This window comes from Tasmannia lanceolata, unplaced genomic scaffold (assembly GCF_043159265.1).
Source record: "Tasmannia lanceolata isolate RefF3 unplaced genomic scaffold, GAP_Taslan_0.1 ptg000008l, whole genome shotgun sequence".
Classification (NCBI taxonomy): domain Eukaryota; kingdom Viridiplantae; phylum Streptophyta; class Magnoliopsida; order Canellales; family Winteraceae; genus Tasmannia; species Tasmannia lanceolata.
Window position 1 is genome coordinate 27,289,557 of NW_027518685.1, and position 26,962 is coordinate 27,316,518.

At 39.0% G+C, this 26,962-nt stretch overlaps 1 long non-coding RNA gene across 1 annotated transcript; it reads left to right on the plus strand.

The window, feature by feature from the left end:
• The first annotated feature begins 2,524 nt into the window (after positions 1-2,524).
• On the plus strand, positions 2,525-26,402 carry LOC143883523 (uncharacterized). The gene is made up of 4 exons (XR_013252416.1): positions 2,525-2,623; positions 4,989-5,080; positions 5,829-5,872; positions 25,997-26,402. It is a non-coding gene; the product is annotated as an uncharacterized LOC143883523 (long non-coding RNA).
• Positions 26,403-26,962: the final 560 nt, after the last annotated feature.

The following is a 26,962-nucleotide window of genomic DNA, read 5'->3' on the forward strand; positions in this document are numbered from 1 at the left end:
AAAAATGAGGTTTTAGAATAATAAACTTCAATCGATTTGCTAGCGTCCATCGCAAAAGGCATTTCGCGGATGGTTTGTTGCATGTGATAGCAGCCACCTCATGAAAGAAGACAAAAATCTCTTGAAAAGTGAGCCCATATGGCTGCTCTCACATGCAATAGGCCATCCGCGAAATGCCTTTTGTGATGGACGCTAGCAAATCCCAAACTTCAATATTAGAGGATGCTTATATTGTTCCCACACTCGGAGGTTTCTTAAGGAGGAGCAGTTAAATTAGGAAGATTGATTAGAGCACCGTTGGGTTGATCAATCAGGGGCTATAGTTGATTGGTTGGTTAAGACATCAATTGGCCAGATGTGTCCTATCTTTCATTTTTCATAGGATTTTTTGGGTTTTTGTTTATTTAGGTTCCTATAAGGTATAGTGACTTTGGAAAGTGGTCGAGGTTCGCAGGCTCTATTACCTTTTCTTTGTTTTCAAGGAAGAGTTTGACGGCTTTTCCAGACAAGACTTCTTCTATGATGTAAGGTCCCGACATGTTAGGTCGGAATTTGCCCCTAGGGTCAAAGGTTGGAGCTCGACATTCTCTCAGTACCAAATCCCCTTTGGAGATGTCTCTGACTTGGACTTTCTTATTGAAAGCCCTCTCAACTCGACGTTGGTATGCTTGTATCTTGAATTCATTTGACACTAACTAAAGCTTCGTCAAATCTCTTACGCTACTATTTAGGGGCTTGTTTAAGCTCATATAAAGACTTAATTAATTTACAAATTTTACATTCTTGACCCGACATAACAAAACCTTCAGGTTGTTCCATATACACTTCATCATCAAGTTCATCATTCAAGAATATTGTTTTAACATCCATTTGATGAAAGTTAAACTTGTATATAGATGCAAGAGCAATTAGGACTCTAATAGTGGAAATCCAAGCAACTGAGGCATAGGTGTCAAAGTAGTCTATTCCGGCTTTTTGTGTAAAGCCTTTGGCAACCAACCTAGCCTTAAACTTTTCTATACTTCCATCAACCTTCATCATCTTCTTAAAGATCTACTTACAACCTATAACTTTGGATCCAGGTGGTAAATCAACTAGTTTCTAAGTTTTATTACCCATGATTGAATCTATTTCATCATTTATAGCCTCTTTTCAAAAGGCTACATCTTGTGATTTAATGGCTTCCTCATGGGTTTTAGGATCTGCCTCTATGTCAAGGTTTACGCATTTTAATCAAAGATTACTTCCATTGATCCTTCTACTAAGTAAACCACTTGGAGTGCCGATTTATCGTGAAAACAAATTACGGGCGGCCCTTATTATTTTTTTCCTTCATCTCTCTCTCTTAGTCACCCGCTTCTCTTCCTTCTTTAACCATGGACCCTAGCTAGGTCCGCCACTGCAGCTCACATTCACATCAACTTCTCACGTTTGCATTCACCTCTTTTGAGAATTTTAATTCTATAAAAATGTAAGTAGGGTTACTCATAGTTAGCAAAAACGACATTTTTTTCCTTCAAAAAATACCGTTTAAACCTCTTTTTAATGGTTTGACGTTTAAGACTTTTTTTTTTACTACATTTTTTTGAACCAAAGCTGTATTAAACTCGAATTTTTGCCATCCCATTTTATTGTTGTATCACATTTTGCTAACTATGGGAGTCCTAGGAAGGACACCCCAATGGACATTCCGATTTGAAAAATGGATCGTGACCTAGGCGTAAAGTAGGATCCTTAGAACACTCCAAATTAAATTTGAATGGATCCTCACTCCCGACTCCTGAGTAAGACAAAGGTAGATCGGATCCCAAGTGGATCCGTTGACCATGGTTTTAAATTTCGACCGAAATCCGAGGGATTTCGGATTTCGGTGGAGACCGACACCGAAACCACCCAAAACCGAAATGGTCATATATTTCGGCCAAAATTTTGGTTTTTCCAAAATTTGACCCAAAAAATTTGTTTTTTTATAATTAATTTAGTATTTCACCGAAATTTCGGTAATTTCGGCCAAAATTTAATATTGAATAAAATATTAATTTCAATTTTTGTACCAGATTTTGACCGAAATTTCGAAATTTCAAGGTCCAAAACCGGAATTTTAAACCTTGCCGTTGACAAATGACAACCCAACCAGTGAAGTGTCTTAGTGTGTAATTAAGTTTGTTAGGGAGGGAGCTGGAGGATAATTTAGAGAGCTTGGAGGGGGCGGATAGACAAAGAAACATAATCAGCAATAAGTACTAAGTAGTGTACACACTAACCCCATCACAGTCTCCTTTCTCGGGCCATCTATTCACGGAAATCAAGGCGTCTTGTTTTTATGCAACTGATACTGCCACAACCATGATTTTATAATTACACTAAGTCATCTTGTCGTTTATGACTTAATCAGCTGCCAAAGTGTATTACAAAAGGAAAAGAAACGGTAAGTTGGTGCAATTATCAAAACATTGTAGTGCCAATATCAATTACCTTTTCCTCTATTTTTTAAGTTTAATCTGGACTCTTTTTTTTTTTTAACCTGGACTCTTCTCATATCAGAGGGAAAAAAACGGGGTTATCAATTTCCATGGAATTTTAGTAAAAAAACAATTCTCTTTTGCATTTCATGGAAACTCAGGTGAGGAAATAGCCAGGCTTTAATTCAATATATTTTCTGTTTTTTTTTTGTTGCTTTGTACTGGTTTGATTTTAGCAATGGATTTTTCTTGTTTTTATCCTTTTTTTTTCTTTATTTTATTTTTATTTTTTGGTACTAAAAAGTATTGGAGATTTGGGATTCTTTGCAACTTAGGGTTTTATATGAACTGGGCTGTCTTTATTTTTATTTTATTGGTTGTAATTTTGGAGATAGGGATTCCTTATAAATTAGGGTTTTGTATGAACTGGGTTGTTTTTATTTTTGTCTAATTTGTTGTAATTTTGGAGATTGGGAATTCCTTGCAAATTAGGGTTTTGTACGAACTGGGTTATCTTAAAAAAAAAAAAGAAATTTATTGGTTGTAATTTATTGCATTAGGGGACCAGATTTAATGAGCTTGGATTGGGATCTGTGTTGGGAATTTGGGTAATTTTGTTGTTTTGTTGATTAACTGCTCTTGGATTAGGTCCCCCACTTATCCTGGAGGAGATTTAGGGCACTTCTAGGGTTTCAAAAGTTGTGTTCTGATGTGGGTTTTCATGGGTTGAATTGAAGAAAAGGAAAAATTGCAAATAGGGGACACCAAAATAGGTGGATTGCCAACTGGGGACACTTTTGAAAAAATGTTAGAGAGGGATGAAATGGGTGGGGTTATCAAACTCTCAAAAGTGGGTTATCAACCCTCTTTAACAAATTTTCAAAAGTGTGTCCCCCGTTGGCAAATCTCATATTTTGATGTCCCCCATTGCCAATTTTTCCTTGAAGAAATGATGGGGATTTAAGGCTTTGCTAGGGTTTCAAAAGTTGTGTTCTGAGGTGGGTTTTGATGGGTTGAATTGAACGAATGATAGGGATTTGCGGCAAGAGGAGGGGAATGATCTGTTTTTTTTATTCCAGAGAGGACATATCGTCCGTATCTGATTCGGGTTCGATGCTGTGGAGAGTACTGAATCCAATTGTAGGTTTTTAGATTGGGTTTCGGGTAATTTTCGGTCTGATGTTTGGATTGGAGGTCTAGACAGCGTTCAGGAACGTCGTGATAAGTATATGAAATGGGTGGGTTTAGGTTTAGATAGGAGTGAGCAGAGAGACTGTCGATTTGTCTAGAGAAATTAGACCTGAGATTGATAGAATTACACAAGATATTGGGACCTTTTTGAGAAACTCCGAATTTGAAGATGGGTTCTCATCGAGTTGGTCCAATGAAGCCCATGATTTGTCCGAGGTTGGGTTTTCAGAGGAGGGTTTTGGATGCAGAATTAAGAATTTGGATGATGAAACAGAGTTCATTGTTGATGAATTGGCGCAGGATGGTACATTGAGCAGAATTCGTGAAGTGGGCTCGGATAGAATGTATACCGTTGACGAGTTTCAGATGGCTCTTGGCTTGTCACCTTTTGTTCAGCAATTTATGTGGAGGGAAGTTGCATTGCAAGCAATTTGAATGGGATGGTTAAGAGAAGGAAAATGGCGTGGTTGAGGAGATTTAGAGGTGCGGCTTGTGTTGTTGATAGGCAAAGGGAAGAAGGTAAATTGACATCCGATGATTTGGATACATGTTCAAGGGTTAGGGGTCACCGAGTCAGGGTTCGCCCCTATAGGAAGCGGTCGAAGGAATTCTCTGCCATTTATATGGGACGAGATCCAAGCCCACATTGGTTCTATCTTGACCATGAAGTTTAGTCTCGACGGGCAGTACTTGGCTAGTGCTGGGGAAGATGGTGCTGTGCGTGTGTGGCAGATGGTGGAGTGTGCGAAAACAGATGAATGTGGTGTACCTGATGTTGATCCTTCTTGTGTACATGGTTTTAAATTTCGGTTTTGGCTAAAATTTCGGACTTATTTGAAACAGAAATTTCAGTTGAAATCCCGAAATTTGGTACATACGCTCGAAACAACGTTTTTTGGGTTGAAATCTCGACCGAAATTGGTCGAAATTTCGGTGATTTCGATCGAAACTTTGTAAAAGAATAAAATATTAATATTTTTTAACAAATTTCGTTGAAATTAACGAAATTTCGCTGAAATTAACGAAATTTCGACCGAAATTTCCCAAAATTTGTAAATTTCGGCTATTTCGTTTCGGTCGAAATTTAAAACCATGCTTGTGTATACTTCACAGTGAATCGTTCTTCTGAATTGGCTCCCCTTTTTACTGACAAAGAGAAAATGAGTAATTCATGAGCATGAGAAAAGTGTGAACGCTCGAATTTTGGATACCCAAAATACCCCCAATGCAAAATTTGTCCACCCTCTTAAAAAAGGGTGTTCCGGTCTTTAGAAAACTATAAATATACTCTTTAGGATTCTGCAGAACATAATTCAACCCTAATCTCTTCTGCAGCATAAAAGAGAGAGAAAACCCAATTGAAGGAAAAGAAGATCAAGACCAAGAAATCAGGGAAGCAATCGTAGAGCCTTCGACTGCGAATCCGGGTAAGAATTTTAAGTATTCTTCGTTTGATACGAACTAAAAATAAGATTGATAGATTTTGATAAAGTTTAAATCAGTTAGAATTTGGTGTATGATTGATCTCAGGGATGAATTCATGGATCCCTAAGAAAACTTTGATTTTTAGAACTATAATTAGGGTTTAGATCGATGCATAAAAAGATTTGATAATTTTTTGGTAATTAGATCTTAGGATTTTCGAGCGTGAAATTGGATTAGATGGATTTCTCTCGTCGATACGAGTCCAACGAATCCAACCACGCACGATTTGGATGCCAAACGAATGAGTTATGGCTATTTTAGTGTAAAAAATAGTGAAAATCGCGTTTCGGGGAAAACTGGGCCGCGCAGGGGTTGACGACCGGCCCTCTCTCGGGTCTGATCTCAGTCGGACGAACTGAGAAGTTCTCGGATGTCCGGCGCGACAGTTTTTCCCCCGGCGGCTTAAACTTCGGAAATTTATAACTTCTTCGTTTCTCGTCCGTTTTCAAAGTTCTTGTACTTACGGACATGCCGGAAACGTGTTCTTTCTGTTAAAATAGTTTCAAGAAGTTTTGAAAACTTTATAACAATGATAATTCCAAAATACTAAAAAGAATCATATGACAGTTTACCGATTCTTTTCCGATCGAGCACCAAAGGATGTCCTGTGTCAGTGGAATGATATGCATGATTTATAGAACTGATATTAATAATATAACTTGTGGGTAATATTGATAATATTGATTGTAGATGACCAAGGTGTACTGTGAAAAGGATTTCGAACTTCAATCGAGGTGAGTAATAAGGGACTATACTGATGGGTTATCCCAAACTCTTTTTGACAATATTCTTATTGTTCACATGCTTTACTGTTTGAAAACCAATTCAGATCATTGATTATTGCACCCTATTGAATATTGAAAACCATGATACCTTATAGATTGAGACCGTACACCCATTATGAACATTTTTGAACCACATGCTATTGAATACCTGATCATTCTAAATATCGAATCAATTTTTCTTGAGATGCTATTTTATTTCTAGACCCTTAGCCAATGGGGGAATGCATAATACCTTTGGCACTTGGATATCACTGGCCAGTGTAATTACTGTCATATAGTAGACATATATTGAATCAATAAACATAGCACTATCGATGTCTTAAGAAACTCTGACCTATCGAATTTGACACCCATATCGAATATTGAAAATGAATGATTCCTTATTTCTGAAATTGATGCCCATTGAACTATCAATTATTGTTATCATTGAATGCCTTATCGTATTTTGATTGCTTTTGTTTTTGATGCTATATCTGTTAGTGTAGTTTCTTATTACATCACATAAGCGTGTTTTGCTCAGCCTTATTTAACAAATTTCAGATCTTGAGGCGTGATTCTAGCTTGAGACTCGTTTATCTGAAGATTTCATTATTTGCTTTAGACTCATTTATTTTATTTTCTTTTGCATTGGGATGAGAGAAATTGAATATGGATTGTAATGGATTTATTTACTTTGAGGTTGAATGGATATTTGGATTTAGTTTGTTGAGCATGGTTTTTTTTATTGCTAGCCTTGCATGCTTGTGAAGGCAACTTTACAGGTATGTGGCGATGTCGCACCCCTAAGCCGTGTGATTGTAAATTAATATGTTAGGGGCGTGACAAAAAGCATGCGTCATTTTTCCCTCAATGGTCTTTCGGATATCGGAAAAGCCCTTGCAAGAGTTTCATGGGCACAGTGGCGATGTGTTGGAACTATCATAGAGATATGGCCGAGCGAAAGGGTTGGCATCACTCTCTCCTTGGGGTTGGCATGGCCAAGCGAAAGGATCGACATCCGACTCCGATCCATTACTTTCCCCCGACTCAACGGGAGGTCCTTGTAGAGCTAACCGTTCGGTAAGGGTTTAGACTTGACGCCTCAATTCTTCAATCTTGATATCATGGAGATCCCTCTCTCGTTTGGGGGCCTCTCTTTCATTCGGACCTATGCGACATCTATTGGCCATTGGAAAATTCGAACTAGCAAAAATTTCTCGTTGGTAAGCACTAACGTTAGATCACCTCACGATCATCGTCACAAGGTTACACCTAGATGCTCTGATACCACTTTGATACCGTTCGGATCGACGAAACGCAATCCTTTGAGTTGTGGCAGGAAATAAGAAGTAAAATTCTTGCAAAATACTTAGAAAAGCTTTTCTTCTTCAACTAAAACTTCCATTACAGATGTTGCTGGACTTAATAGATAAATACAAGAAAAATGGCATTTAAGCTAGCCCACTAACTAGTTTAGGGACTTACAAGCTCATAAATAACTTAGGAACTCACAAACACATTAACTAGCCACTAACTAGTTTAAAGACTTACAAGCTCATAAATAACTTAAGAACTCACAAACACATTAATTAGCCTAGGAACTTACTGACACAGTCTACCAAAACAGTCATATCTCACTAACCAGTTGGCCAAATTAAGTGTGTAAATACTCATTGGAAACAGATTTCAAAGGGATACAACTTCCCAGATAACCATTTTTCCAAATTCGTCATCTAATAGTCCAAATACGGGCTTGAAAACCGGGCAACAACATGGTAGCAAGAATGCAACTGCGTTAGGCATTCCATAGGTAAAGGTGACACCGGGGCCTGGTCTTTTCACCGGCGTTGCTGAAGGCCGGTAATACCATTTTCTTATAGTGTTATAGGTTTTAGTAAAGAGTCCTACTTGGTTAGATTAGAAAGCCCTGTTTAGTTTAACTAGGAAACCCTCTTTAGTTTGATTTCCTTCTAGTTTAGGGTTTTTATTTTAGATTGAGAGAAAAATACACCTCCCCTTGGATGAATTTCATTTGGAGGTGCTTGGGGTATCTCAAATATTATGTACTGGGTTCACATAATATTTTTCTTTTCTATCATTTTGACCCTGGTCTGGCCAAAGCATGTATAAAAAATCCCAGAGACCATGTCTCCTTTGATCAACCCCTGATCAAGCTGTTATGTCATCTGATCCCAATGGGACGATGCCCAGTCCAACACTCCCAGTCAAGTCCATGTATACACTGCAGTTTCAAAATCTTTAGAAAGCAGGCAGTCTGCTTAGTAGAACTCTGATAACAAGGAACCCAAGTTCTGGTAAATCCAAAAGCCCTACACAGGCCATTTGGATACGTGGATTTTAGAATATAATCTTAGATTTCCTCAAAATTGATGCAGCCCTGATTCATGTGAGAGACAAGCTAGACCATCCAATGGCTTTAAGAAGATCATCTCTCATTCGAGCACAATATAAGGCCCAAGCCCAACTTGAATCCACAAAGCATAAAGGCCAGCTCCAGCCTAAGATCATGGGCACGCCAATTCAGGCCTGACCCAGTTGCATTTTCGTCATAATGAACCTGGTCAATTTTGATGCACGTTTTTGGACCTCTAGATGGACGAATCAGAGAAAATGCTTAACTAAGAAGTTGTAGGTCTTTGAATTATCTTTACAACGGATATTCATGGTCTTAATTTGGCTCAGTGGTTGAAGAGTTATGGCTATTTTGGTAGAATGTGTTTGCTAGCTTTAACTAGTTAATGTGTTTAGAGTTCCTAAATTATTAATGATGTGTGTGAGTCCCTAAACTAGTTAGTGGACTAGTTTGAACGAATTTTCTCATGTATTTCTCTATTTAAAGAGTATCAAACATATGTAATGGAGTTAGTTGAATATTTGAATGAAAATTTGCTTAGTGCATTTTTCCTTGAACCTTGAAGAGTTCTTCCTTGAAACCTAGAAGAGTTTCACTCATTCCTTGAGGAGTAGGAGCTTTCCCCTATTGTTTGCATCCTTGAAGAGTTGCAACCATCAATCTAGAAGAATTGATGTTACCTATCTTCCTTGGCAACCTAGAAGAGTAGCCATTGAAGTTATCTTTCCCTATTTTTCCCACACTCTATTTCCAGAAACCTGTCCATTCACTTTCATCCACTTCCATCACCATTTCGAGCTATTTCCAGTGTTTTTCTGAGCAAACTTTTGTCAGCAAAGTTGTAGATCTTTGAGTCCTTGGCTTTTGAATCAAGTCATTCCGACCTATATCGAGGGAGATACGCTCATTTTACCAAGCTTGCGCAAATCTGTTTTCTTGAATCCGAATTTTTGAGCAATTGAGTGTTTGTTTGTCACTCTCCCGATCCTTAGTCCAAGAAGTCTAGGAGAGGCTTGCATCAAAAATCCTTGATGGGAGACGAGAGATGAAGGAGATCGTCCGTCGTTTTTTATTTCTCGCCCTTAACTCCATCGAGCAAGAGAGTAGAAGATCTCACCTTATATGTTTTAGAAATCTCAAGAGATTTCTAAAACCCGGATTTCTTACTTAAAATTCAAGATTCTAAAGAGAAGCCAAAAGAGTGCGAGGACTGTCATGGCTTTCAAACTAAAACCTGGATTCTAAAATCCAAGTACCCAAACAAAGCAAAGAAATGTTTCATGGACAACAAGAACGTCCGGCTACCTTTGATAAAAATATAATCAGAAGCTCCCAAAAAGACCCTTAAGGGATGTCTTATGAACCTACTCAATAAGAAGATAAACAGATAGTTCACATGTTTCTTTGGGGGAATGAACCTACTCAATAATGAGAGCTAAAAAAAAAGAAAACAAACCTCACTTATCTGCCACCATTCAGAATTCAATCTGCATAGTTTCTGAAAAAAACACTGAAACGCCAACTTGGAGGAAAGAAAAGATAAAGCTCGGCTGTAAATTCGATAAATGTCTCAAAACCATGCACTTTTACTCTCTCAAAGCATCAGAGATAAAAGACAATATAAAAGACAATATGAGAGAGAGAGAGAGAGAGAGAGAGAGATGTTTGGATGTATTGAAATTTTTTATTGCATAATTTTTTTTCCATAGAATATAAAATTTTCAAGTGTTTGGTAAACTCATTTCCCAGGAAAAATTTCTGCCACAATAAAAATTTTACATATTTTGAATGAAATTGCAAACCTACTAGACACTGGATAATTTCCATGGAAAATTTTCCACATTTTTGTTTTCCCTAGATATAAACAAAAGAAATTATGAGAGAGAGAGAGAGAGAGAGAGAGAGAGAGAGAGGCCATGGATGTCAGTGAGTGCTGAAATCAAGAGAACTCACGGATTGATCCACGACCTGTCACATGACCTTGTTAGTGCTCTCCTTTGATTTCCACACCCTACATGCAACACTCCAAACACAGTAATCTATTTTCTCCAATCACATTCCCCCAATACAAAGCCCTAAAACCCATATTTTCCCGCCATCGAAACTATGAAATTTAGCAAAAGATAACCCCACTTTTCTTTGAACACTGAACCTAGAAACAAAAGGTCACGGGCAATTCCTAAGTTCTACCTATAAAATCCTCAAACCCGAACTCAATCAAAAAACCCACAAACACAAGACCATTTCTCTGAAGTTATAAACTGCTCTTTATCATGGGTCCAAGACTCACTGCCTTTTCTCTCATTCTCATGATTTTCGCATCAATGGCGTTGCCTCCATTACATGCATGTGGTTACTGCTCTCAACCACCTTCCAGCCCAAACCGTCGACCGAGCCCAAGCCCACCAACGGCCCACCACCCTCCCTACGTAAAAAGACCTCCAAAACAATCTTCACCTTCCACAAATCCGCCTATTATTGTCCCTCCAATCATCATTTCTCCGCCCGTGATCAATCCTCCGGTCACAAACCCGCCTCCCACCTATCAATATCCCCCTTACATGCCTCCTTCAGGCGGTTTACCACCTCCTTCAGGTGGTTTTCCGGGTACTAACCCTCCTCCTTCATCTTCCTTAAGATGCCCGATCGACACGCTGAAATTAGGGTTATGTGTGGATGTGCTAGGAGGATTGGTGCACATTGGGTTAGGGGACCCAGTTGTTAATACTTGTTGCCCGGTGCTTGAAGGATTGCTAGAGCTTGAAGCAGCTGTTTGTCTTTGTACTTCTATAAAACTCAAGCTTCTCAATCTAGACATCTACATTCCACTTGCCCTCCAAGTCCTGATCACTTGTGGGAAGACCCCTCCACCTGGTTACACTTGCTCTATTTGATGTGAACGTTGGTTGAGCTTTCTTATCTTATGGTTTGGTCCGTTGGTGTTTCCTGTATTAGGGTTTAGTCAGTGTTTCTTGTGTTAGGATTTTGTTGTTTTTGTTCTTGTATTAGGGTTGGTTCTTCTTTTGCTTTTTAGAAGTTGGTTTATTGAGTTTGACAGCAAGTGGTGTGTCATTTTTTTTTAAAGTCGAGTATGATGGAGAAGGAAGATTTTCATATTATATTGTAAGGAAGGTGATTTATGTAGTCATGACTCATGAGCTCCATCTAATTTCTATGAGATCATTTGGTTAAGCTCCTATGGATGGATTCATCATTTTCTTCATCTGATTCGGTGATCTAACCATGGAAGCACTCAGGTCTCCATCTCCCAGATCAATAACTTGTATATGATTTGGGTTGATTGGTAGAATACTTAGATACTAATGGCTGTACCTGATTGTCATAACTTACTTCCCTCGAGAGCGAGTATAGGATGTTGGAGAATACGTCAAAAAAATTAATAGACGTTTCCGTCAATATTTTTATCACAAATCTCACTATAATAAATAAAAATAATAAAGATATAACTAAAAAAATTAGAAATGTCTTGTATATGGATCCAGATTCGCCAGAAATGGCGCTCTGCCTAAAGACAATATGCCTCCTTCTGCATTTGGTTATCAGCTTTTATCTCCCAAGATACAACGATCTTTCAGGGTAGTTTCTGTGTGCAGAGAAACACTCCCCACGAACTTGTAGCCACCTGTATCTCTAAAAAGAAGAAAAAAAATGTAAAATTCCGAGAATAAAATTACAGAAGTTAGTATTTTCTAGAGAAGAAACTATATTGTTCTTTTTATAGGGAAAAGATAGGTAGAAAGGGGGGAAGAAGAAAACATTAGTGTGTTACCTTCTTGTAGTAAGAGATAAGAGAGTTAAAAGATAAGGTGTGTGATGTTGGAAATGTCTCCCAGCTCTGTCAATTCTCTCTCTAACGTCTCCGATATTCCCTAAAAAATCTCCCACTTGTAACTTTCTATAAAAATAGTAGAAAACAGAAAATGTAATAAAAACTACTTAAATTTTAAGCTAAACACAACATAAGGCTAGGGGTAATATAACTTTGATGCACAATTTTATTAAAAAGGAAGAGTAACACTAGGGAAACCGGTTTTAAGACCGGCCAGGAAATCAAGCAAATCAGTTTTGCCATAGCATCAACAACAACCTCCCTGAATTTAAGTTAAACCGAAAATTTGTCAAAAAGTAGGTTTTTTTAGGACACTTGGCAAATGTTGATTGTCGAGTGCCGAGCTCGGTTTTACCCTCGTTACAATATCGTTTTACAAAAAAAAAAAAATCATAAACACCCTTAAACATTCTAAAGGAAGCAGAAGACAAAAGGCTTGGAGAATCATTGCATACAAGAGTTCCTTAAAGTATTTTTAAAAAAAACATGGTAAGCCCATCCCATCAATAACGTAAGGCGCAAAATGGTGGGCTACACACTATGCATGGGTTTGGGTGGCGATGGCGTGTCCACCACATAGAAACATGAGGTGTAAATGTTGGGCCCCACGCTATCAAAACAAAACATGAGGTATAATAAAGAAAAGTTTTCCAATATTTTTTTCTTGAAAAGAAAATGAATGACAATGGAAAAAACATGGTTAGTATATATTTTAGATTTGATGTATACTAAATACCATATGTAGTTTATAGGTATTTACTATATATTATTTTTAATATTTAATATACATGATAATCTCTTAATTAGAACATTAAGGGTGAGTCCCTTACTAAATAATCCAAGAGCAACAAATTCAATTAGATGTACTATTTCTTTTGGGTATAGGGGTAAATAGAGGGCAAAACATTGATTTAACCCCTACGAAAAAGTGGTGGTCGATTTAGTGGCTGTAAGTCGCCTGCGACTTACCCCTTAGGAAATGATAATTAAGTAGCTCCCTCACTCATTATTTACCCTAAAGTGGAGCAAGTCTCTTACCCCCTTTTGAGATAGTAATTATGATGCAGCCTCGATCCATGTGAGAGACAAGCTAGACCATCCAACGGCTTTAAGAAGATCATCCCTCATTCGAGCACAACATAAGGCCCAATCCCAACTTGAATCCACAAAGCATAAAGGCCAGCTCCAGCCCAAGATCATGGGCACACAAATTCAGGCCTGACCCAGTTGCATTTTCGTCGTAATGAACCTGGTCAATTTTGATGCACGTTTTTGGACCTTTAGATGGACGAATCAGAGAAAATGCTTAACTAAGAAGTTGTAGGTCTTTGAATTATCTTTCCAACGGATATTCATGGTCTTAATTTGACCCAGTGGTTGAAGAGTTATGGCTATTTTGGGAGACTGTGTTTGCTAGCTTTGACTAGTTAATGTGTTTAGAGTTCCTAAGCTATTAATGATGTATGTGAGTCCCTAAACTAGTTAGTGAACTAGTTTGAACGAATTTTCTCATGTATTTTTCTATTTAAAGATTATCAAACATATGTAATGGAGTTTTTAGTGAATATTAAATGAAAATTTGCTTATTGCATTTTGCCTTGAACCTTGAAGAGTTTATTCTTAAAACCTAGAAGAGTTTCACTCCTTCCTTGAAGAGTAGGAGGTTTCCTCTATTGTTTGCATCATTGAAGAGTTGCAAACCATCACTCTTGAAGAATTGATGTTATCCACCTTTCTTGGCAACCTAGAAGAGTAGCCATTGAAGTTGTTACCTTTACCTAGATTTTAGTCTTTGCTGGACCACCCACTTCCATCTTGTTTTCGAGTGCCTTACAATATTTTTCTAAGAAACTTTCTTCATCAAAGTTCTAAATCATTGAGTCCTTGAAATTTTGGTTTTGGAATCAGGTCATTCCGACCTATATTGGAGGAGATACACCCATTTTACCGAACTCGCATGAATCTGTTTTCTTGTATCCAAGTCATTGTGCAATTGAATGTCTTTCTTTATCACTCTCCCGATCCTTAGTCCAAGAAGCCTAGGAGAGGCTTGCATCTTTTGGTATCAGAGCTTTGGAGGAGAGGACAATGCCTTCAAGACAAGCCCGACGTCGAGGTGGTAGAACAATTCCCTTGGATGAAGTACACACACTTGCTGAAAACTTGCAGCAACGTATATATGCAACAACAAATCAATGATTTAACTCGAGAAGTTGAACGTCTTCGTGCTGAAGCAAACAATCCTCCACCTCATTCCAGATCCGAAAAAACCAATGGTGATTCTTCTTCTTCAGAAAGTGTTCAATCTTTGCAACAAAGAAGACGCCCTCAACCCCACACCGAAGGTGTTCGAGAACCGGATTGGGAAAAAGGAAGTCAAGAAAGACATTCCAGAATTTCTAGGAACTGATTCCCCTGATGAAATCATTGATTGGTTAACACTTGTGAATGAAGTTTTTGAGCATAGAAATGTCTCGGAAGAGCGTCGTGTTGGCATAATTGCCATGCGATTCCGTGTTGGCAAACAATCTTTTGTTTTTGTATCTTTTATGGGTGCCATACTTTGCCACTTCGTTTGCTGAGCATACAAAACATGTGCCACCAGCACAGCTCAATGATGTCTCACGCACACCACTAAGAAAGCGATGCATCCTCTTTAGAAAGAATCATCCCCACACAGTTTCAGCTCTTTTTCGGCTGACTAATGGACTTTCAAAGTGTTAGATTCAAAGACATCTGCGACTTAGCACACCAAGCTGCAACCACTTGGATAACATTCAAGCTCTTTCCACTTTACCACAACTGAAAGTGTTTCTCGTTCTTTTGTGCATAGCACCATGCACTAGAGATGCACTAACCATAGCCACAAACATTGCAACTTGGTGCAACTATGCCAGCACAGACACCAACTATATCATAGCTCATTGACAATCTCTTGCATTCACAACCTGCTCTGATCTGTCACTTGATACCACCTGATACCAACTCTCAAAGCACACTCTGAATTTATAGCTTGGACATTTTGCTCTGAAAAAGACATTAATTGATGATGTCCTCAAGCCATTGATTCTTTGCTTGTCTCTATCTTCAAGAGAGAGAGAGAGAGAGAGAGAGAGAGAGAGAGAGAGAGAGAACACATTCAACGAGTCCACTAAAGTGTGCACATTCAACGTGTCCACTAAAGTGTGCATGATGCTTCGATCATGTTGCAAACTATAGTGATCAAGTACATTGATCTAGTGGGTCATCTTTAGGGGTTGCCAATTGTGCATGTGTCACATATGAAGGGTAGTTAAATTCACGTCATATACTTGATCTTCACTTAAACAGGTTGTGGCAGAGATATCTCCACAAAAAGATATCCTAGCACTCTAATATATTTGGCAACGAATTAATTCTTTAGAAAAGTTATACATTTACGATCTACAACTTTCCCCTAGTGGAACATGTTGGCGTTTTAATTGGTGTGGCCTATATTGGGACCCACATATAGAGAAAAATGCATAGAGCTCTTCTATAAGGCCTATCCATGAGTCTTTTATTCACAAAGGGGGTCTAAAAGATAAATCCAGGTGTTTTTAATTTAAAGAAAACTCAAGTGTTTGAGTTGTGGTGGAGATCAAAAATCATTTTTCCCATACTCTATAAATATGGGGTAACCTTGATAGGACATCTCATAGTTTATAGCTCTAGTTTCCATCTAAAGAGGGTCCCTTGCATTCCATCAATTGAACCCTATTGTCTTCTTCAAATTAGAAGAACATTGCTTCCTTGTTACTGGCGCATCAGAGTTCATGGTGGCATCTGACGCCAGAGCTATCTCAGATGGATCCTCAATCCGAGCCCACTAGGCTCACCAAGCCTAGGCCTCAAGCTTAAAGGTCCAAAAACAATTGCAGTTCATGATTTTGGGGCATCTTTTGGGTGAAAACTGATTTTACTCACAGCTTTAAATATTGCAAGCCATACATGGTTAGAAAGATCTATGAGTCTACTTTCCAACGCAATAAACGGTTTGCAAACCAGAGTTCTGTGGAGAGAGTTATGGCTATTTTTCTGAGAAGGGTTGAAGCTGCCTGCAACATACGAATTTCAACAGTTTTGGGTTTCTTTTTGCCTGTTGTCCAGCCCATTATTCCAAACGTTTTTGGATATGATTTAAGTTATTTTTTATGTTATATTTATGCTTTATTAAGTCCCAAAGACCCCCATTAAGTTTAGTAAGATAGCCTTAAGTATTAGTCAAAGTAACTTTAGTTTTCCTCTCCCTTCTTTCTTGGAACTTGTGTTGTCAAGCTAGGAAATGTTATTCAAGCCTTTGGAAATGAGAGGGTTGTTCCATGCCTACTTAATTGTTTATTTGGGCTGTAGAGAATAGAATTTTGCAGAGAATTTGAATCAAGTTTAGCCTTTGGCTTTTGAAGGAGGAGTTATTCTTGTCTATTTTGCTCTTATTCCTCGGGTGGATTCCTTTGGGCGGCGAGATGTTTCATCTCAGTTTTTCACTTGTGTTTCCTCCTCTCTTCTCCATTTGTTTGGTGTCAATTTGGTATCAGAGCTTTGGTTTTCATGGCTGGTCATCGTCGTCGCGCACCAAGCGTCGAAGAAGCCTCTATTCGTGATCGAGCCCTGCATGACATTGAGATGGATGATTTGAGGAGACAAGTGCAACAACTCCAATAGCATTTAGAACGCTACGAACATCTGGAACATGATGATTCACGTCATGATTCAGAGAAAGCTACAATTGACAAAGAGGAGATTAACCCCTTTCATCACCCCTGTCATCAAGCGTCAAGTGGAGAGGCTTCTCCACAATTTCAAGGTAGAAGGAACCATGATTACCAACGAGATTATGATGTTAAAGTTAATATTCCAGATTTTGAATGAAAAATGCATCTGGATGAATTCATAGATTGGCTTAACACGGTTGAAATGATCTTTGATTAAAAGGATGTTCCAGACCATCGCAAAACCATCGCAAGGTGAAGCTTGTTGCTATAAAGTTATAGAAACATGCTTCTATTTGGTGGGAGCATGTCAAGAAACAACACGCTCGTGAGGGAAAGAGGCGAATTGAAACATGGGAAAAGATGGAGGACAAATTAAGGAAGAAATTTTTGCTGGAGAACTACCGTCAAGATGCTTTCTTTAAATTTCATGATTTCAAACAAAAGGAGATGTCTGTAGAAGAATATACACTCGAATTTGATCATTTTATGTTGTGTTGTGATGTTTCCGAGCTGGAAGAAGAAAGAATAGCTCAGTATCTTGGTGGGCTTCGTAAAAAATTTTACAATGTCGTCCAATTTCAGCCATATTGGACTTATAATGATGTATTCAAACTAGCAATCACGGTGGAGAGACAACTTAAGGAATTACGTGGAAATAGCTCTCGTTCTTGGAACAAAGAAGGCTTTGCAAATCAGGGAAGTGTCTCTTCTTCCAAGGCTCCACCAGCCAACAAGGCACCTAATCCTAAACCATTTTCTAAGCAAGATGTAGCAGCTGATTCTAGCCGTCTAAACACTTTTAATCCGTCTTCCCGCCGATGTTTTAAGTGCCAAGGATTAGGTCACATCGCCTCCGATTGTCCCAACCGCAAAATTGTCTCTCTTGTGGAAGAAGAAATAGAAGAGGAGTCGGAACAAGAATCAATTCAATTCAATGAAGAGTTGGAAGGAGAAGAAATCACTTATGGAGATCAAGGAGAGATCCTAGTAATTCGCCGAATTCTAAATGCAATCCATGTAGAAGAAGACAATTGACTTCGGAATAATATCTTTCATAACCCATGGATGCTTGTCACTTGCTTCTTGGACGTCCATGGCAATTTGATAGGAGGGTTATTCATGATGGGTTTAAAAACACATATTCTTTTGAGAAAGATGGGGTAAAAGTCATATTAGGTCTTTCCAAATTAGAGAGTACTCCTAAACCTGTCAAATGAGAGGGAAGCACTTTACTCTCTAAATCTGAATTTGACAAAGCCTTGGAGGGAGCTAATGAGGTTTATGCCCTTGTGATGATTGAGGAAATTAAGAAACAAAGGAGGTCCCTTTCGTAATACAGCCCCTTCTTAAAGAATTTCTTGACGTTATACCGGAAGAGATCCCCCCGATCTTCCACCAATGAGAGACATACAACATTGTATTGATCTCATTCCCAGTGTCACTCTTCCTAACAAGGCAGCGTATAGAATGAATCCAAAAGGTCATGAATAGTTGCAAAGGCAAGTTGAAGAGCTTATGGCTAAGGGATTGGTAAGGGAAAGTATGAGTCATTGTACCGTTCCTGCCCTTCTCGTGCCAAAGAAGGATGGTTCTTGGCGTATGTGCGTTGATAGTAGAGTGTTGAATAAGATAACAATCAAATATCATTTTCCTATCCCACGCTTGATGATCTTCTCGACCAACTATATGGAGCCTCTATTTTCTCCAAGCTTGACCTTCGAAGTGGGTACCATCAAATTCGAATGAGACCCGGAGATGAATGGAAAACCGCGTTCAAAACAAGAGATGGCCTCTATGAATGGATGGTTATGCATTTTGGGCTTTCTAATGCTCCTAGCACTTTTATGCGTCTTATGAATCATATCATTAAAACTTATATTGGAAAGTTTGTTGTTGTTTATTTTGATGACATTTTAGTGTACATCAAAAGTGAAGAGAAACACCTTGAGCATCTTCAAGAAGTTTTCAAGACGCTAAGGGAGCAAAAGCTATTTGCCAACTTGAAAAAGTGTCATTTCTTCACAACTAGCCTCATCTTTTTGGGCTTTGTTGTTTCTAGTGAAGCTATGGAGATGGATCTGGGTAAGGTTGAAGCCATCATCAGATGGCCTACTCCAAAATCACTTCATGATATTCGGAGTTTTCATGGTCTTGCCTCCTTTTATTGCCATTTCATCAAAGGATTTAGCACCATCATTGCTCCCATCATCGAATGCTTGAAAGGGGGTACATTCAAGTGGTCAGAAGAAGCACAAAAGAGCTTTGAACTCATTAAGAAAAGAATGACCGAGGCTCCTATCCTTACACTTCCAGATTTCAACGAGGCATTTGAGGTTGATTGTGATGCTTCAAACGTGGGTATCGGTGCGGTACTTAGCCAAGAAGGTAAACCTATTACATACTTCAGTGAGAAATTGAACGATAGCCGGAAAAAGTACTCTACTTATGATAAGGAATTCTATGCTATCGTTAGAGCCTTGGAACATTGGAGTCACTACCTCGTTTCCAAAGAATTTATCCTCTTTTCGGATCATGAGGCGTTGAAATATATAAATAGCCAGCACAAGCTCAACAATAGGCATGCTAAATGGGTTGAAGTTCTACAAGCCTACGCCCTTCATATCAAGCACAAGTCCGGCAAACAAAATCAAGTAGCGGATGCTTTAAGCCGGAGACATTCCTTGCTTTCCACTATGCAAGTGAAAGTCATAGGTTTTGAAGTTCTAAAAGAGCTCTACATGGATGATCCATTCTTTGGCAACATTTGGAAGGAATGTTTGAAGGGTCCATTTCATCACTTTCTTTTGCAAGATGGCTATATATTCAGTGACGACAGATTATGTATTCCTCAAGGCTCTTTAAGAGAAGCTATTACCAAAGAAGCACATGGAGGTGGACTTGGTGGACACTTTGGTAGAGACAAGACCCTTGCTCTTGTTCAAGAAAGTTTTTATTGGCCTCATATGGTTCGTGATGTTGCAAAGCATGTGGAGCATTGTAGAACTTGTCATATTGCTAAAAGTCATTGCCAAAATACCGGTTTATACACTCCATTACCCGTCCCTACTGCACCATGGGAAGATGTGAGCCTAGACTTTGTGGTGGGTTTACCACGAACTCAAAGAAACAAAGATTCCATCACAGTGGTTGTTGATCGGTTCTCCAAGATGGCGCATTTTGTACAATGTAGCACTAGTATCGATGCAACTCATGTAGTTGATCTTTATTTTCAGGAAATTGTTAGGCTCCATGTTGTTCCAAAGACAATGACATCTGAACGTGACTCAAAGTTTATGAGCCATTTCTGGCTCACCCTTTGGGGAAAGCTTAGAACTACTCTTCAATTTAGCTCTTCTCATCCCCACAAACGGATGGACAAATAGAAGCAGTCAATCGAAGTCTTGGAAATCTTTTGAGGAGTTTAGTGGGTAGCAACCTTCGCCAATGGGATCTTACACTGGCTCAAGCTGAATTTGCTTTCTAGCCAAACCACCGGAACTAGTCCTTTTGAAATAGTATTTGGACATAATCCCATTAGTCCATTGGACTTATCCCCACTTCCTGCCACTAAACATTTCAGTAGAGATGCAGAGGATCACGCCAAATACATCAAGAGGTTGCATGAGCAAGTTCGGGATCACATCATCAAGCAAAATGAGAAGTACCGAAGAAATTCTAACAAGCACATTAAGCCGGCAGCATTCAAAGAAGGAAACTTGGTATGGATTCACCTTCTAAAGGAGCGGTTTCCACCTGGACGTCATGGTAAACTTAAGCCCCAAACAGATGGTCCTTTCAAAGTACTTCAACGGGTATCAGTGAAAATACATACAAGATTGAGCTACCTGGAGAATATGGTGTTTCAACCACTTTTAATGTAGCAGATCTTTCTCCCTACCATGATGAAGAAAATGAGTATACCTCGAGGACGAGTTTGTTCGCAGCGGAAGCGTTTGATGCTGGAGCTATCTCAAATGGATCCTCAATCCGAGCCCACTAGGCCCACAAGCCTAGGCCCCAAGCTTAAAGGTCCAAAAACAATTGCAGTTCATGATTTTGGGGCATCTTTTGGGTCAAAACCGATTTTACTCACAGCTTTAAATATTGTAAGTCATACATGGTTGAAAAGATCTATGAGTCTACTTTCCAACATAACAAATGGTTTGCGAATCGGAGTTCTGTGGAGGGAGTTATGACTATTTTTCTAAGAATGGTTGAAGTTGCTTGCGACATACGAATTTCAGCAGTTTTGGGTTTCTTTTTGCATGTTATCTAGCCCGTTATTCCAAACGTTTTTTGGATATGATTTAAGTTATTTTTTATGTTATATTTATGCTTTATTAAGTCCCAAAGACCCCAATTAAGTTTAGTAAAATAGCCTTAAGCATTAGTCAAAGTAACTTCAGTTTTCCTCTCCCTTCTTTCTTGGAACTTGTGTTGTCAAGCTAGGAAATGTTGTTCAAGCCTTTGAAAATACACCTATGGTTGGAGGGTTGTTCCATGCCTACTTAATTGTTTATTTGGGCTATAGAGAATAGAATTTTGCAGAGATTTTGAATCAAGTTTAGCCTTTGGCTTTTGAAGAAGAAGTTCTTCTCGTCTATTTTGCTCTTATCCCTTGCTTGGATTCCTTTGGGTGGCGAGCTGTTTCATCTCAGTTTTTTACTTGTGTTTCCTCCTCTTTTCTCCATTTATTTGGTGTCATCATCAATTGTTGTTAGTGGCGCATCAGAGTTCGCGGTGTCATCACCTGTTCGACGGAATTCGTGATCATAAGTTCTAATCGCCATGGCCGGAGGTAAGTTCCGCATTAAATTACATAGTAATTTTCAGTTAATAGAACACTGAAAATCAAATACCTGCCTCCGTTAGTTTACCCTACGTATTGGAACACTGGAAATTAACTCTATGATAAACCAATACAAAGTAAGTAGATTCCTCCGAAATACTTATCCTGAAATGAGTTACCCCCTCATATTTACCCTCACCAAGGGATACTCAAGTGTTTAACACTCTTTTTTCTTTTCTAATTTAAGGACTCTCCTCTCACCGGTCACTGATTGCTTTGCCAACTTGCCAGTACCGATGGCCTTGTGGCCTTGTCCATTGTGACAAACGTCCTATACAACTGGCTATCTATATAAAGAAAGTTCCATTTGTGTATATATGGAATCAATGCTGCAAACATTCATATGTCTAACTCTGCCCAATATTTATAGAATTTTAAAGGACTTCTTCTATTAAAATACAAACTCTAAAAGAAATTCATCACATTGTATTTTTGCCCACTCATATTTTTCGCACCCATATACAAGAAAATACCCATTTTGATACTTTTCTTCTGTCTCTTTATTTTTGGGCTTTTTTTTTTCCATTGCCTCGTGTAAGTAACAAGGGGTGGAATGCATTGATAAGAAATTTGCAGAATCTGAATATGGAAAAAGATACAATATGTTAATATCCGTTGATGATTAATTAAAATAACATCTGACGGACAAGATCGATCCTCGACTGGAGCATAGGTTGTAATAATTTGTGAGATGGTGAGAGTACGTCACATGGCATGAACACCCCTCCATTATTATCTTAGGTGCCATTCCTATCAATTCTCCAATGTACTTCTCACCAGAGTTTGAAGATTAATAAAGGTTTTATTGAGCTTGCACTGTGTAACTCGTAGAATCTCCACAAAATCAGGAATTATGTGCTACCGACTCATCGAGACTCTACTAGATCAAAGACTCTCTCTCCATAGCTAAGATGCTTGCACATTTAGGGGCTCCAATAATCAATGCCCCAAAAGTGTACAATCTCTTAAAATCTCTTATTAGTTAAATTTAAGTAAAAATACAGTTACACCCCCTCAACTTTCTGACATTTTTTCTAACCCTAAGTTTTAAAAGTCACCAACTACACCCCCTAAGGTTTTAGTTTGTATAAAGTAAACCCCATCTTTTGAAACTCTATCAATGCTAAGGTTTTAGTTTGTATAAAGTAAAAGAGAAGGTATTCTGGCTCCAGCTTGGGTAATCCGGGGCCCTCAGATATAGGAGGTGTTCTTAGAGATGAGAAAAGTTCCACAAAGTGGGCCTTCTCTGGGCTGATAGGAACATGTAGACTCTAATAAAGCAGAAGTGAGGATTATCCTCCAGGAAAGAGAAATGGATAACCTTATAGGGGAAGGTGACTCTCTTGGAGATTTTCCGAGTTCTTTGATGAGATTTTGGATCGGGTCGAGGGTCATTCGATTCGCTACCATCACGACAGGAGGTCAGCTAATTATGAGGTGGATCGCCTAGCATGCACGGGAGTGACTAGAGCAGAGTTAGAATTCTTTGATTACCTTCCACCTTAAGAACTCTATGTTTGTTACTCTGTTTCGTTGTTTCTGTACTCATTAGGCCCATGATTGCCTCGGGCATGAGCTCTTTTTCTCTTTAATCAAATCTCACCATTTCAAAAAATAATAATAATACTAATTTTGGGCTATTATCAAAATATTGCAGTGCCAATATCAGTAGCCTATTTTCTCCTTTTGAGAAAAGAGTTCCTACTCCCTAGTGTAGATAACTTATCTACTCCCTAGGCTTACGATACAGTGGGGGGCACATTGTTTGGGTGATCCAAAACATTCATTTTATGAGCCCTCACATAGATAAGGTGTGCCCAAAAAATCAGCTCCATAGGATCACCTTAACCCTTCGAACTGTGGAGGCAAAAAATGGACAGATTGGTGAAGGTTTATATCCGTCCATTTTTCCCTCCACAAATCGAAGGGTTGGGATAATCATATGAAGCTGATTCTTTGGGCACACCCTATCTATGTTAGGGCCCATCGAATGAATGGTTTGCATCACCCAGACAATGTGACACCTACTTTATTTTAAGCCTAGGGAGTAGATAAGTTATCTACTCAAGGGAGCAGGTAGGGCTGCAACTCGAGCCGGGTTTTACCCGACCCGCATCGACCCGACCCGAAAATAGCCTGGGTTGGGTTTAGGTTTCATGGGTTTCGGGTTGAGCATTCAAAAGCCCGCTTGAATCTCGGGTCGAGCCGGGTTTGTAGGGGCCTGACCCGACCCGAGTTACATAAGTTATAGTATGTACATTTTTTTCTATTGTTAGTTAAAAGTTAAAAGTTAAAACCCACGCACCCACTGTTACTGTATGTGAGTGTAATTTCTGCTTCTATGAGTTGAGTTGATTCAAGTGTTTGATTCAGCATTGTTTGATTGTAATTACAACATTGTTTGATTACAGAACTGTTTGATTCAAGTGTGATGTGAGTGTAATTACATCATTGTTCGATTCAAGTGTAATGTGAGTGTAATTTCTGCTTCTATGAGTTGAGTTGCCTTGCCAAACAAGAATTTGTTAGTGATTTTGAATTTTCAAAATCATGTATTAGTGTTTTGGAAAATATTTTATAAAAAGCGTTTGGGAAAAATAAAATGTTTTCTTGGAAAGATTTGCTTTTGCAAAAGGATGTAGAAGTGTAGTTGAAATGATAGTCCCGTACCGGATGAGAGAAAAGAAAGAGAAGGGCTTATAAAGCACTACACTTTTCTATTACTAGTTTGATTGCACATTGGGTTGAACCCATGGTTGGACCCGCGGGACGGTGCAACGCACCGTTGGCACACGCGCACGCGCGCGCGGCGTGGGCAATGGGCAATGGGCTATAGGGCGCATAGTGGCGCTTTATTGGCACTTTTTTAGGCACACGTACGCAACGTCGCGAGGAGCCTTTAATATTTTCAGATTTGATCTGCACCGTTGGATCAAGATGAAGGTGGACCGGTTGGATGGGTGGGTCAAATGGGTTGTAGGCCCATCAAGCCGACCGGTTGGGTTGGGCTTCGGTTCGGGCCTAATGGTTGGCCCAACGAGCCCATAACTCCAACGGTCAAAGGGTGTGATCAAATGGGTTGTGTCCCTTCCCCTAACGGTCAAGTGCCAAGGGGGTGCGATCCACACCATAGATGGTTGATCTAACGATGACTAGGTTGGAGAGAGGTTTTACTCAAACCAACAGTCACATCTAGGATCGATCAGGACCGTTCAATATCAATTGGTGCGATCTAACGGTCAGATTTCAAACATTCTGGAAAGGTGCCCTGTAGAGGTGTTTTTCACACTGAAAAGACACCAGGTGGTCTACAAAATGTGCATAATTCGGTCATTTCATATAGAAAAAACGAATTGGAAATTCTGACAGACTTTACACTCTCTTCTACACTCCTACAAAATCCCCAAGTATTTCTACATACTGTTTTTCTTTTGTTTACTGTTCTAGATACTGTTTTTCTGCAGAAACATTATCTAGAAATTTCTCTAAGGCTTGAAATTTAGGAAGGACATTTCGGGTTTGATTCCGCTAGTGCTACGCGTCATCAAACATTAGTAGGGCTTCCCTACTAGGCTTCATTGTATCTTGGAGGCAATTCGCGGATCCCCTTTGCACACTACTAGTGGGGGCGAATCTTGTCTTAAGGAAAGTGATATCACGCCTTGAAGCAACAAGTTTCTATTTTCTATCAACAACAGTACCCTCAATTTTTTCAACAGAATTTTCCTTAAAAATTGCTTCAACGTGAAAAAACCCGACCCGACCCGAACCGACCCGAGATTTATCATGGGTAGGGCCGGGTTTGGGAATCGTGGGTTTTCCGAAAAAAAACCCGACCCGACCCGAGATATTTCTCGGGTAGGGTTGGGTTCTCCAAAACCTGACCCGCCCGACCCGAGTTGCAGCCCTAGGAGCAGGAACTCTTTTCTCTCTCATAAACTTTCATGTCATCATGATATGTATAAATATCTCTTTCAATCAAGAGTATGTTTTGGAATCTCTCTCTCATAAACTTTCATGTCATCATGATATGTATGAATATCTCTTTCAATCAAGAGTATATTTTGGAATCTCTCTCTCGTAAACTTTCATGCCATCATGATATGTATGAATCTCCGCAAGAATGATATAAATTTCGGCAAGAAAACTGTTCTAAGATCAATCAAGCTTCTCATTTATTGTAAAGTGATAATGATGACTTTTCGTTCTATTTTCCATTTTCAACTTGTCACGGACTCAACAACCATTTAAGCATGTCGTCATTCATTTCTCTGTACATCTTAATCAGGAATGTTATGACCAGACGAGTCTGACCATTGTGCATTGTTAACAAAGTGGTGAGCTGTCCTTTTGAATTGCCAAGATTCAAATTCCTCTCCTTTACATTTTTTTTGTCAGAGCCGTCTCACTATATCTACCCGCTATGTCTGTTACCTGAGGTGCGTACCCCTCTCCACTCCCTAGTATCATATCATGTGTATTTCTAAAGGGAAATGTTATCAGCACAACCCTATTTTAATATTTGCACAAACCCACCGGGCGGTGTATTTATATCAACCGTACACAATATATTTGATAGGAGGTGTATTTATAGTAATACCATACAATAGATTTTATATGAAGTGCGCATGTGAAATCATATAAATACCGCCCCACTATTAATACACTCCCCAGTTTCTGTGGTATTTATAAATGGGCGGTGTATTTATACCATGCAAGAGATTTGTATGATGTGTGGGCGTGAAGTCCAAATATTTCAGAAGGTACAGTAGGGCCTACTTCTTAGGATGATCCAAAGCATTCATTTGACGGGGGTCACAAAGCAAAATAATTCTTGCCCTTAGGTTATGGATCCAAGGATCCAATAGACATGGTTCAAATGCAGCTATTGTGCCAAAATCCTATCCATTAACGTTCAGATACTTTGGATGTATGGGTCTATTAACACCTCTAGAAAATACAAACAAAAGGGAGTGAAAATGTGGTCATTTTAAGTAGGGCTGCAACTCGGGTCGGGTTTTGAAGAACCCAAGCCTCCCCGAGAAACATCTCGGGTCGGGTCGGGTTTTTTTCCGGAAAACCCACGATTCCCAAACCCGGCCCTACCCATGATAAATCTCGGGTTGGGTTGGGTTTTTTTACTTTGACGGAATTTTTTAAGGAAAACTCTTGTTTGGCAAGGCAACTCAACTCATAGAAGTAAAAAAACTCGAGCATGGTAAACTCTTTAGTGCATTAACTAATAACTAGTCCA